The sequence below is a fragment of the Rana temporaria genome, chromosome 4 (genome assembly GCF_905171775.1).
Source record: "Rana temporaria chromosome 4, aRanTem1.1, whole genome shotgun sequence".
NCBI lineage: Eukaryota > Metazoa > Chordata > Amphibia > Anura > Ranidae > Rana > Rana temporaria.
Genome location: NC_053492.1, coordinates 226,600,207 through 226,613,075, shown reverse-complemented (window position 1 = coordinate 226,613,075; position 12,869 = coordinate 226,600,207). Strand labels below are relative to the sequence as shown.

General features: G+C 46.3%; 1 protein-coding gene across 2 annotated transcripts in view; it reads left to right on the top strand.

Moving 5' to 3' along the window:
* Positions 1-4,590: 4,590 nt before the first annotated feature.
* The window catches only part of ASRGL1 (asparaginase and isoaspartyl peptidase 1), a 64,403-nt gene continuing 56,124 nt past the window's right edge, over positions 4,591-12,869 (top strand). The window contains exon 1 of one of the 2 annotated variants that reach the window (XM_040349924.1): positions 4,591-4,676. The gene's annotated coding sequence lies outside the window, so the exon portion shown is untranslated. Of the gene's footprint in view, positions 4,710-12,869 lie in introns of both variants that reach the window. The other variant, XM_040349923.1, reaches the window with a different exon arrangement.

Here is a 12,869-nt window from a genome sequence, read left to right as displayed (position 1 = left end):
TTTTTTTTTCCTTCTGGGGTAAATGGTTTTACAAAGCTGATACTTGTAAGCACCCGTCATTGGTAAATGGTTTGTCTCTAACTGATACATTTGCAGGATAGCTTGCTTTGCAAAACAACACATAGACCCCTTTCACAGTGCCGATGCCCATAGTGTCGGCGGTAAAATAGCCGTAAAACGCTACTATTTTACCACCGGATTTGCGGTGCGTTTCGGCCGATAGCGGGGCGCTTTTAACCCCCGCTAGGGGCCGAGAAAGGGTTAATACTGCCCACAATGCGCCGCTACAGTGGCGTATTGCTAGCGGTACCGAAGCGCTGTCCATTGATTTCAATGGGCAGGAGTGCATTAGCAGCGGTGAGTTCACTGCTGCTAATGTGCTCCAAAGAAGCTGATGGCAGGACTTTTTCTGACGCCCTGCCAGCGCACCGCTCCAGTGTGAATAGAGCAGCAGTTTAAGGGCGGATTGCAGGCGCTATTTTTAACACTATAGCGCCTTTAAAACACCCTCTGTGTGAAAGGAGTCTTACCGATTAGATCACCAGATAAAGAGGGGGGAAAAAGTCTAAATAAAAGAACACTAAGCCTAGGTTCACACTGCTGCTAATTCAAAATCGCTGTAAAATGCACGATTTTACCGCGATTTCGGCCGCAATTTAATGTAAATCGTGGCCCGAAATCGCAAAAAGTAGTACAGGAACTACTTTTTGAAATCGCAGATGCGGCGTCGCACTGATTAGGACAGTGCCATTGCCGACAAATGCCGCCGATTTGAGATGCGATTTGACATGTCAAATCGCATCTCAAATCGTTCCAAATCGTACCCAGTGTGAACCAGGGCTAATGCTGCCACCACATCTAAGAATTGGTAAACTGCAATATAATAAATGTTTGCTTTTTGGGTTGAATACTGCTTTAAAACAAGAAAAGAACATCATAAATAAAATTCAATTCCACATTTAGAAATAAAGCTGAAAAAGGTTATGTTGCACCCTGTAGATTTAGTGCCATCACCAACCATACAGTCATAATTGCTTTAGTAAGGTTTCATTGCAGACTGAAGCTGTGAAGTTTTCTTGTACTATGGAAGAAGGAATTCGGATAGATACATGGAAATTTGCCAATTCCTACTAGCCAGTAGAGATGAGCTTTGGGCATCCTCCAAAGTCATCTCTATGCAACCATCAAAACTTTATATAAATTAACGCAATGGCATTGGCTTAAAGTGGTTGTAAGCCCTCTTTTTGAAGTTACACCTACAGGTAAGCCTAGATTAAGGCTTACCTGTAGGTGTTTGCAATATCTCCTAAACCTACACGGTTTAGGAGATATTTGCCAAAATAAATACACCGTTGTCTACCGCGCATGCGCGTCGCAGACAACGGCGCAGGCGCACTGAGAATGCTGGTTTTCTCAACAGCTAATGCCGGCTCCCGCACGCAGTGACGTCATCGCCGCTCTGGCCAATCACAGGGCCGTATCGGCTATACCCGGAAGTAACCTTCCGGAGAGATGTCTGCGGCCGGAGACGGCTTCGATCTAAGCTTAGTAATTTATAATGAGCTAGTATGCTAGTCATACTAGCTCAGGGTGGCACCAGGCCTTGCCATGTGGCCCGCGCAGCAGCCCCCATCAGCAGGGGGATCGCTCTCATGGACGTGATTAGTGGTGCAACGGATTGTCACCGATCACGGGATCCGCGGAGTGCTCCGCAGCCTCGGCCATAGAAAAGTCCCCGGCTTCAGCCTAGCTCCACAGCGGTGGTCATCTTGGTACACCCGGCGGCAGCTGTCTCGTCAGGAAGCGACGTTTCGCCACGGCCATCTTGCTCCACCCCAGTAGAGACAGTCGGCTTGCCTAGTAACCAGTGCACAGAGTGACACTCTGCACCGCCTCAGCTCGCTGATTACAGATCCGGGACCACAACCGCAGACATGAGGAGAAAGTATCTGAGATCTGCACCTGCGGGTAGGAGAGACACCATCACCTGGGGGGCATGGCTGTCTGTACTGAGCGGAGGAGGGGGGACACCAGAGAGGAGGGGGACCAGTGTCACTGGGGTCCCCCTCCTCTCTGGTGTCCCTCTCCTCTCTGGTGTCCCCCTCCTCTCTGGTGTCACTGAGGAGAGGAGGGGGACCCCAGTCAAGAGAGGAGGGGGGACTCCAGTGACGAGAGGAGGGGGGGGGACACCAGAGAGGAGGAGGGGGGGACACACCAGAGAGGAGATGACAGCGCACTCCTGAACCCTACGCTCCCTACACAGCGCACTCCTTAACCCTGCGCAGCGCACTCCTGAACCCTGCGCTCCCTACGCAGAGCAAGAAAACTGGAGTGCAGATACAACCGGCTCTTTGAGGGCAACCAAACTGCTGATACGGCCCCCGATGAATTTGAGTTTGACACCCCTGTACTAGCTCATTATGCCTTTGTCTTGCAGTTTTTATTTATGGGTTTACAACCGCTTTAATATGGGCATGATTCCATATGAGGGTACCGACATCACCAGCATCCTTCCCTTTGTTTATGTATGCTTTGCGGCTGGGAATGATCTAGCCTGCGTGCCGATTGGAGAAAAAAAAAAATTAAAAGTTAGATTTTGGTGTTCAGTTAGAAATAGAGATCAGAGGATGCTCATGCCTCATCTCTACTAGCCAGTTGTGAGATGGCCTAGGGAGCATACACATGTAAATGAATCCCGTTATTACTACTTTACTATTAGATCAGGGTTAACGACCCATCTAAAATATTAAATCCAACATTTAAAGGCTTGCTAAATACAGCATCAAATTTACATATTAATATCGGGATTTCTGTGTCATGGCCTGCATCATAGAAGCCTAGTAAATTGGTATCAAAATCCAACTGCATTTTCAGTCTGTTGATCTTAGCACGCCCGAGTGAAAGGCTGGTGTCGGATTCATATGAAAGACATTTTCCCTTCCACTGTAGATATCTTGTAATATTGGATTTCAGATTAGCCACACCCACACACCAGTCATCAGACATACTGACATCCACTAGGCAATGGACTTTACTTGACGTTTCTCTAGCAATGCAGTCGGGGATGGCCACAGGAAGTTTAGTTACAAGGTGGTGTTTTGGAATAACTATCTAACCCATACAAATACGGGTTAAATGAATGGTGTTGTAGGACTTGTTTATTGTTTTTTTTCGTTGTCAATGTTTTGGACTGATTTGAAACACTACCAGTATATGAACAGTGTGTGCAGTTGATTCACATAAAGACCTTGTTCCTTTTCTCAAATTTTTGCCATTTCACTTGAGGAGCCTTCTTCGCATTGTGCACTTTTTCCGTTGACTCCCAGACCACACAAGCTGTTCGATTTGCTGCGACAGAACATCATGCGTGTTTGATAATTGCCGGCCAACTCTGGCTATGAAGTCGGTGGTTTCCTTGTTAATGGTTTCAATCATTACTTTATCGGCTTCCATGTCAACAATCCGCATTGTATTCATTTGGGGACTTTGCTGTTTGATCAGAGCTTGTGACCTACTGAAATCCTTTATAAACAGCAGATCATCGGGCTGTTTGCTTATGGTATTCAGCTCTTTCAATGCCTTTTCAGTGGTGGCTTTTGCCTCCTCCATCTGTTTTATTGTGGCAGTCATTTTTGATGTGGTCTGTTCTTGATTGACCAGAATGGCCTGTGTGATCTCTTTAAATTGGGCCCTAACTTGCAGTACGATCTTCTCATAGAGATCTTCAAGCGGCTTGGAAAGTTTAACCGTATTTTCCGTTATCTTTGCCAGATCAGCGTGGAGGTCTTCGATGTCCTTGCAGAATTCGGACACGCAGTTTGACAAGCTGGACGTGGTCGATGATAACGTGGCCAGCTGCTTTTCGTGAGCTTCCTTCAACGTCATGATGTTGTGGCCCTTGTGGGCGCCAGCGATGTAGCAGGTGACACAGATACATTGGGCATCCCGCTCACAGTAGTACTCCAGGAGCTTGTCATGCTGGGCACACTTCCTATCCTGGACAGAAGCAGTGGGCTCCAGTAGCATGTGGCCCCTGTTGGCATGTCTCTCCAGGTGTTTGTGACACAGGGACACCTCGCAGCTGACACAGGTCTTCACTGCTGGACTGGGCTGATCCAAGCAATCCCCACATGGGATCTGGGCGTGCTCGGTGTTCTTCTGCATGGACACATAGCTTTCTACAATACTGGACAGCTGAAAGTTCTTCTTCAAGGCGGGGAAATCCTCGTAGCGCGCCTGGCACATGGGACACGTGTACGGTCTGCCCTGATCTTTCTGATGGTTCAGAGCCTCGCTGATACACTGCTTGCAGAAACAGTGACCGCAACCGAGCGACACCGGATCCCGGTAGGTGGACAGACACACGGGACAGGATAACTCGGCCTCCAGCATGCTCCCTTCCGTACCAACGCCCGCCATAATCACAGCACCAATTGAGGAAGTGACAAACGAAACCAATAGTCCAAAATTCGCCAGTGACGTTCAAGAAGCGTTGATGTCTGATCTCCCCAAGCGCCGGTGTCCGCAGACATATATGGAGTTTTGGTCTCCATAATCATGGCCGCCGCTTTGAAATGAATTGATCACAGCTGGAGACAAAGATACTGGGTGCTTTCTGCCTCTGTAGTCCGCTCTTAGTAATGTAGACGTGGTTATAAAGAGCAGAGCTGAGAACGGTGAGTTGCGCCTCGGGCTATTCTCCTTGCAAGGTTTGTTGGATTATTAGCATTGCGTCTTCTATTTGGTGGGGATGCTGGGTATTAAAGTGTTAGCTCACCTTTTAGGAAAAATTGAACCAACACACTTCACGCTCTGCTGTAGTAGTACTTACCTCCTCGGGTGATGTGCTGTCAGTGTAGTGGTCCAGAGATGCAAAAGCCCTGCTCTTCCCAGCTTTATGGTGTAGGGCTTCCAGGGCCGCTCATATGGTTACAGCTCTGCTGTGTAAGGGACTGGGAGTGCTCAGCCATAGCTGTGGCGTCACCCATATGGTCCCATGGCTCAGTTCTTGTCCGCTCTCCCTCCTTCCCTGTAACTTATTGACAAAGGGAACCCAAGCTGATGGATCACATGACCAGAGCAGATTAAACGCCACTAATTATACAGGAGATGGGGGATGGAGGTCTTTAACGACTTCAGCCCTGGGAGGATTTACCTCCTTCCTGACAGGGCCAGTTTTTGTGATTTGGCACTGCGTAGCTTTAACTGATAAAGTTGTGACGTACCTAAACATAATGTATGTCTGGTTTTTTTTTTCTTCACAAATAGAGCTTTCTTTTGGTGGTGTTTGATCACCTCTGCGATCTGATTTTCTTATAAACAAGAGCGACAATTTTGAAAAAAAAACACATTATTTTTTTAACTTTTTTGCTATAATACATATGCCAATTTAAAAAAAAGCAAACAAATTTCTTCATCAGTTTAGGCCGATATAAAGTGTATATGTATGTATATATGTATATATATATATATATGTATGTGTGTGTATATATATATATATGTATGTATGTATGTGTATATATATATATATGTATGTATGTATGTGTATATATATATATATGTATGTGTGTATATATATATATATGTATGTATGTATGTATGTATGTATGTGTATATATATATATATATATGTATGTATGTATGTATGTATGTGTATATATATATATATATATGTATGTATGTGTATATATATATATATATATGTATGTATGTATGTGTATATATATATATATATATATATGTATGTATGTGTATATATATATATATATATATATATATGTATGTATGTGTATATATATATATATATATATATGTATGTATGTATGTGTATATATATATATGTGTATATATGTATATATATATATATATATATATATGTATATATATATATATATATATATATATATATTAAAAAAAAAAAAAAATCTTAAGCTTAAATTGATTGGTTTGTGCAAAAGTTATAGCGTCTACAAAATAAGGGATAGATTAATGGCATTTTAAATTTTTTACTAGTTTTATTATGATGTGAGTGTAGCGACTAGGGTTGTCCCGATACCACTTTTTTAGGACCGAGTACAAGTACCGATACTTTTTTTCAAGTAGTCGCCGATACCGAATACCGATACTTTTTTTAAATGTGTCCCCAAATGCAGCCATGTCCCCCCCATGTGCAGCCATGTCCCTCACATATGCAGCCATGTCCCTCTAGCCATGTCCCTCACATATGCAGCCATGTCCCTCACATATGCAGCCATGTCCCTCTAGCCATGTCCCTCACATATGCAGCCATGTCCCTCTAGCCATGTCCCTCACATATGCAGCCATGTCCCTCTAGCCATGTCCCTCACATATGCAGCCATGTCCCGCGATGCGGCGGGGGGGGAAAGGGGGCGGGAAGTATTCTATTTAGGTATCGGGGGTATTTGCGCGAGTACGAGTACTCCCGCAAATACTCGGTATCGGTCCCGATACCGATACTGGTATCGGTATCTGGACAACCCTAGTAGCGACACTTTAACTCCTCCATTTAGCTGTAGGTTATGGGAAATGCAGTTTTCCTTTAGCAATCTTCCACTCCCTAAGCAGACAGCGTTCTGGTGGTGGACTGTTCAGGGTCCACTCACCCAGTGCAGAACTATAGTCCCTGCAGCAGTCTTGATGACATCGAAGGGCATCTGACCTCTGAAGCATGGGGGAGAAGAGGCTGCGGGGATCACTGTAGCAGCACTGAGGTGCCTGCAGGGGTTTAGGTGAGTAAAACTACTTTACCTGGTATCCCTAGACATAACGCTTACAGTGTGAGTGTAGCTCCACTGCAGGGGAGATTTTTAGTTTTCCTAAAGTTTGGATTTATAACATTTTCCCTACCACGTCTTTCACAGCCACTGGATACTGTCCTGAGCACTTGTTTTCTGGCTGTTCTGAAGAGTCAGGCTGCACACCCACCTCCTTCTGCCCACTCCTCCATTCACAGAACTTGTATTGCACTCCCACAATGCTTCATGCTTTGTGAATGAAGGGGGAACGGTGACAGGATCTACACGACCCAGGGGTGGACTGACAAATCATGGGGCCCCCGGGCAATAGAACATTATGGGGCCCCCAGGCTTACAGATGGCCACCATGCCAGGAGGCAGTACAGAGGCAGAACAGCTAAAATCTCAGAATTTTCACATTAAAAGCATGTCGGTTTCGGACATATCAGGGACAGATGTAAAAAAAACACAGATTTTTACATACTGTCCCTGGTTTTATTGAGCCTGGCAACCCTGATGGGGCCCCCTAGTGGCATGGGGCCCTCGGGCAGTGCCCGAGAGTCCCAATGGTCAGTCCGCCCCTGACACTACCTATTCACAGAACATGATACATTGTGAAAGTGTCATGATACAAGTTATTTAGAGGTAACGTTGATCCAGGGAATTTCCTATTGCCTCTTGGGGGATCAGGAAGGACTTTTTTTTTCCCCATCTGGAGTAAATTGGACCATGCTTTACTGTTTTTTTTTTTTCCTTCCTCTGTATCAACTGTGGCTATAGGATTGTGGTATGTAGGATTGTATGTGGTGTGTTTTTTTTTTCCGTTTCCCCTTTTATTGTTTAAACTAGATCAGTATTCTCAACCTGAGGGTCTAATGATGATTTGCTAGGGGTCACTGAATCCTGGGCTTTTCCTGAAGCCTGCACTGTTCTCCCAGCCTTTTTGTGGCTGCCCTGCTGGGCTCTTCCTGGAGCCAGTGGCTGCCCAATCAGTCTCTTCGCAGCCACCCATTGAGTTCTTAGCTTGGCTGGGGGCCAGAGACTAGAGGTCAGCTGACTAATGAGGAATGTGAAATGGGAGGGGCTTGGGCAGACCCCAGCTCTTGATTTTTGGCATAGGTGTCACTGCTGTGAGACACGGTGAACCAACACTACCTTTGAATTAGAGTTGCCATTTAAAGTCCCCCATTACAGCTCTCAGATCAGCAGATGACCTTGATCAAGAGCACCTAAGTTGGCTGATCCCAGCTCCCCGCCAGCACTGCCACTGATCCCAGCTCCCCGCCAGCACTGCCACTGATCCCAGCTCCCCGCCAGCACTGCCACTGATCCCAGCTCCCTGCCAGCACTGCCACTAATCCCATTCCCCCCCACCAAGGAGAGAGAGATCATATGTACCATAAGGGGTTTTAATAGTGTATGAGTAGAAGGGACTCAAAGAACGCTAAATGTCTGTGGGTTAGGGGTGAAAATTTCTTATCTTGCCCTGGGTGCTGACAACCCACGCTATGAAAATTTTACTGTTGGGGGTCCCCACAACTTGGGAAATGTTATCAAGGGGTCACAGCACTATAAGGGTTGAACCACTTAACTAGATGGACTTGTGTTTTTTTCCCCTAATCGTCTTTCAGGACAGCCACCTGAGAGACCTTGGCTCCTCCCCTCTGTTGGAAACACCGCACCAGCCCATAAATTTCCTCCTCCCCTGCTGGTCCTCAGTTATTTGTGTTTCCTCCAGAGGGGAGACACCATAGGAACAAGCCAGGAGAGCCAAGGGAGTCTCAGGCAAGACGGTCCTGAAAGGGAGCAGGGGCTCTCTGGACTTAAAGACAGGTACCTGAAACAGACGGCCACCCTCACATCCCTGAGCGCAGGTGTAAGTCGGGGGGGCTCCGTATTTGTATGCACCGAGTGCGGTGCGAGGAGGTGCAGCCAGTGTCCCATACTCAGCGCGTGTGGCTGCCGGAGGAATGGGGATTCCAGACGCGCAAGCCACGCTGTGTACTAGGACCGCTCGGAGCCGATGGCGGGTGACGTCATTCCGGCACGGGGGCGGGTACTTCCGGGTTCGCGGCTTCCGGTTCCGGGCGCGAAATTCAAAAACGGAGCCAGGCAATGGCTGGAGGGAGCTGCATAGACGCTGTAGAGACAGCACACGCGGCGCTGGTGACACAGACATGTCGGAGGCAGAAGGGAAAGATGTTGCTCCAGCAGAGACCAGCTCCAGCCACAGCAAGGTAAGGGGAACCTAGGGTGGATTTCCCCTCTCCTAAGAAAATAGCTCACCATCCCTCTACACCCCCCAGGGTAATAGGGAGGGGGAGGTGGGTTAACCCCTCAGTGTCAGAGGGTGATTCATAGGGCCCCTAGTGTGGTAAGCCCATATGAAGACACTGCACACCTGCTGTGTAGCAGGGGGAAGGCTACGGTACTAATCATGGGGTATATATTTTCACTTGTGTCTTTTAGAAAACTGACAAAGACAAGAATACCCACAGTTCAAAGAAAAGATGTCCATCCTGTAAAGTCACACTTAGGGAGTCATGGAAAAAGGCTATTTGTAGCGACTGTATTGATAAGTTAGTACAGGAGCACACTGCGGAACAAAGTGATTTGGCATCATCAGTTAAAGAACTTTCTAACACCTTTGGGTCATTCAAAACATTTTTTGAAAATTTCCAGATCCCGCAGCTTCAGTCAGCTCCTCCTGTACAGGCAACAACGTTGGTCCCGGGAGTAAGACCTTCCACTAGTGCAGGCCCTTCAAGAGTTCCTAGTGAGGAGCTAGAAGAGGAACCTGACAGCGCAGTGTCCGGTTCACAGGAATCGGGAGGAGGCTCGGGAAGGTGATTCCAGGAAGCCCTCCCGCTACAAACTCTCTTTGGAGGATGTAGATCACTTATTGGGAGCTATTTATGCCACTCTGGGTATTCAAACAGAGAAAAAACTATTATCATTGCATGACCAAATGTATGAGGGTTTAGGCGACCAGGAAAGTAAAAATTTCCCAGTCCATGATGTTTTGATCGAAGCAATTAAAAAAGAATGTCAGGAACCAGAAAGGAAACCATTCTTTTCCAAAGCTTTGAAAAGACGATTCCAATTTTCGGATGACCCATCCTCAATTTGGAATAAGACACCAAAGCTGGATGCTGCCTTTTCTCAAGTTTCAAGGCACACAGACCTAGCTTTTGAGGACATGGGCATTCTATCCGAACCTATGGATAAGAAAATGGATTCATTACTAAAAAAATCCTGGGACTCCACGCTGGGTAGTTTGAAACCAGCAATGGCGGTCACGGTGGTAGCCAGGAACCTGGAATTTTGGCTGAACCAGATTCAGGAGCATATTGAGGAGGAGACGGCAAAAGACCAAATCCTATCCTCATTTCCCACATTGTTGAGAGGCATAGCTTATATTGCAGACGCCTCAGCTGAACTGGTACGGATGGCAGCTAGATCGTCTGCATTAGCTAACTCAACTAGGAGGGCCTTATGGTTAGACATGGCAGGGGGACTGCGCGTCTAAAACCAAATTATGCGGCATCCCATTTACAGGGGACCTGCTCTTTGGGCCTGGATTAGAGAAAGTGCTGGACCGTACAGCGGATAAGAAAAAAGCGTTTCCGCTGAAACGCAAAGCACCCTGGAGTCAGCCACAGCAGACCAAAAAGAGACAGAACAAATTTAATTGGGTACCAAAAGGTCCCTGCTTCACACCCAAGGTAGACACCCAAGGTAGACAATCAAAAAAGACCCTGGGCCCAGAAGGGGAAAGGCAAAGCAGGAGCTATTTTTCGTGCTCCTGAACAAGCCTATGATAAAAAATGACAGATTGCTCACAGTGGGAGGAAGACTGGGGGACTTCCTCCCTCAGTGGGAAAAGGTGACTTCCAATCGATTCATATTGAGGATCATAAAGGAAGGTTATCATCTGGAATTCTCCAGAACACCCCCAAGAAAGTTTTATTTAACGAAACTTCCGAAGGACAGAAGAAAGGCCGAAGGGTTATTGAGAGCCCTGGAGGATCTAAAAAAACAGGAGGTAGTAGTGGAGGTCCCCAAAAAAGAAAGGGGACTCGGGTTCTACTCCCACATTTTTGGAGTACAAAAACCAACGGGGAAGGTCAGACCAATCTTAAACCTCAAACCCCTGAACTTGTCCATAACCTACAAGAGGTTCAGAATGGACTCAATTTATTCAGTGAAAGCCTTACTACCTCCAAACTGTTTCCTAGTCTCCTTAGATCTAAAGGACGCCTACTTACACGTCCCAATACACAAGGACCACCAACGGTTCCTGAGATTGGCGATAGAGACGGGAAACAAAACCTTACATTTACAGTTCCAGGCCTTACCCTTCGGCCTCTCTTCCTCACCCAGAATCTTCACCAAGATTCTGGCGGAAGCCCTGGCACCCTTGCGAGTCCAAGGCATTTCCATCATTGCATATCTGGACGATCTGCTGCTGTTCGCAGAAAACCCAGAGAGGTTGCAAAAGAACCTCGAGACCACACAGATTTTTTTGAGAAACCTAGGGTGGTTAATAAATGTGGAAAAGTCAAATCTAAAACCCACACAACAGATTACATACTTGGGGTACGTGATAGACTCTGTGCAGCAAAGGATTTTTCTACCCAAAGAGAAGATGGAAAAAATCCAAAAAGAAACAAAGGCAATTCAGGTGAATTCACCATGTACCATCAGACACTTTTTTCAGATCTTCGCAGATCGTATAATTTTTAAGTTGGATCCGGGATTCCTGCCTAAAGTAATCTCAAGGTTCCATAGAGAACAAGAAATTATATTGCCTTCATTTTGTCCGAACCCTTCTAGAGAACAGGAAGTGAAATTCCATAGCTTAGACGTCAGGAGATGCGTCTTGCATTATTTAGAAGTGACTAAAACTTTAAGGAAAACGGACTCTTTATTTATTTTGCATTCTGGAGCTAGAAAAGGACATAGAGCTACCAGGCGCACTATAGCTAGATGGTTAAAAGAAACCATTGGACAAGCTTACAGTTTAGGAGGCATACCAATCCCAGAGGGTATCAAAGCGCACTCCACAAGGTCTATGGCAGCCTCACAGGCAGAGAGCTGGAGCAACGCCGGAGCAGATCTGTAAAGCGGCGACATGGTCCAGTTTTGCCACCTTCGTAAGACACTATAGGGTGGATCTTTGGTCAGCTAAGGATCAGACCTTTGGACGTAAGGTCTTACAAGCTGTGGTCCCGCCCTAGGGTAAGTGCTCGGTTATCCTCTCAGGTGGCTGTCCTGAAAGACGATTAGGGGAAAAACGAAGTTACTTACTGGTAACGTTCTTTCCTGTAGTCTTTCAGGACAGCCGGGTAACCCACCCAAAGGTATGTATAAGATTTCCTTACAGGAATTGTGATATGGTTAACGATGTGTATCATGTTTTCTTGTGTCTCCCCAGCAACTGGAGGTGCTCTAAAAGAACTGAGGACCAGCAGGGGAGGAGGAAATTTATGGGCTGGCGCGGTGTTTCCAACAGAGGGGAGGAGCCAAGGTCTCTCAGGTGGCTGTCCTGAAAGACTACGGGAAAGAACGTTACCAGTAAGTAACTTCGTTTTTTTTTTTTTAACCAGACTAACTATGTAACACGTTCTGTCAACAGCATAGAAGGCTGAAGGGTGCAGATAAGCAGCCCAGCTTGTCGGAATAGCAACGGCAGGTGCTAATTCTTGCAATGCTGGAAAACAGCCGCCCAGTACAGTATTCAGCAGTTTTGAAGGGGGACACGGAAGGGAAGATTTGTAGCAAAAGCAGATACTTACTTGCAGGTAATAGAATACACACACCAATACACTCTTTAAAAAAAAAAAAATGCTCCTGATGTCATCGGGAACTGCAAGCCTCTCTGGTTCAGGCACCTGGCTCACTGATGACATGCTGCAACATCTGTCCTCCTCCAGCCAGTGTATTGAAGCTGATCCCTCCTGGGTAAGAACATATTTCAATAAGTGATATATTTATATAATATATATTATATAAAAAATGTTTTATCTCTACCAGTGGCTGGTGAGGCACTGGCTAGTATCAGAGGCAGATACACACAGGTTACATGCGTCGCAAGTGTTAGCACGTGAGCAA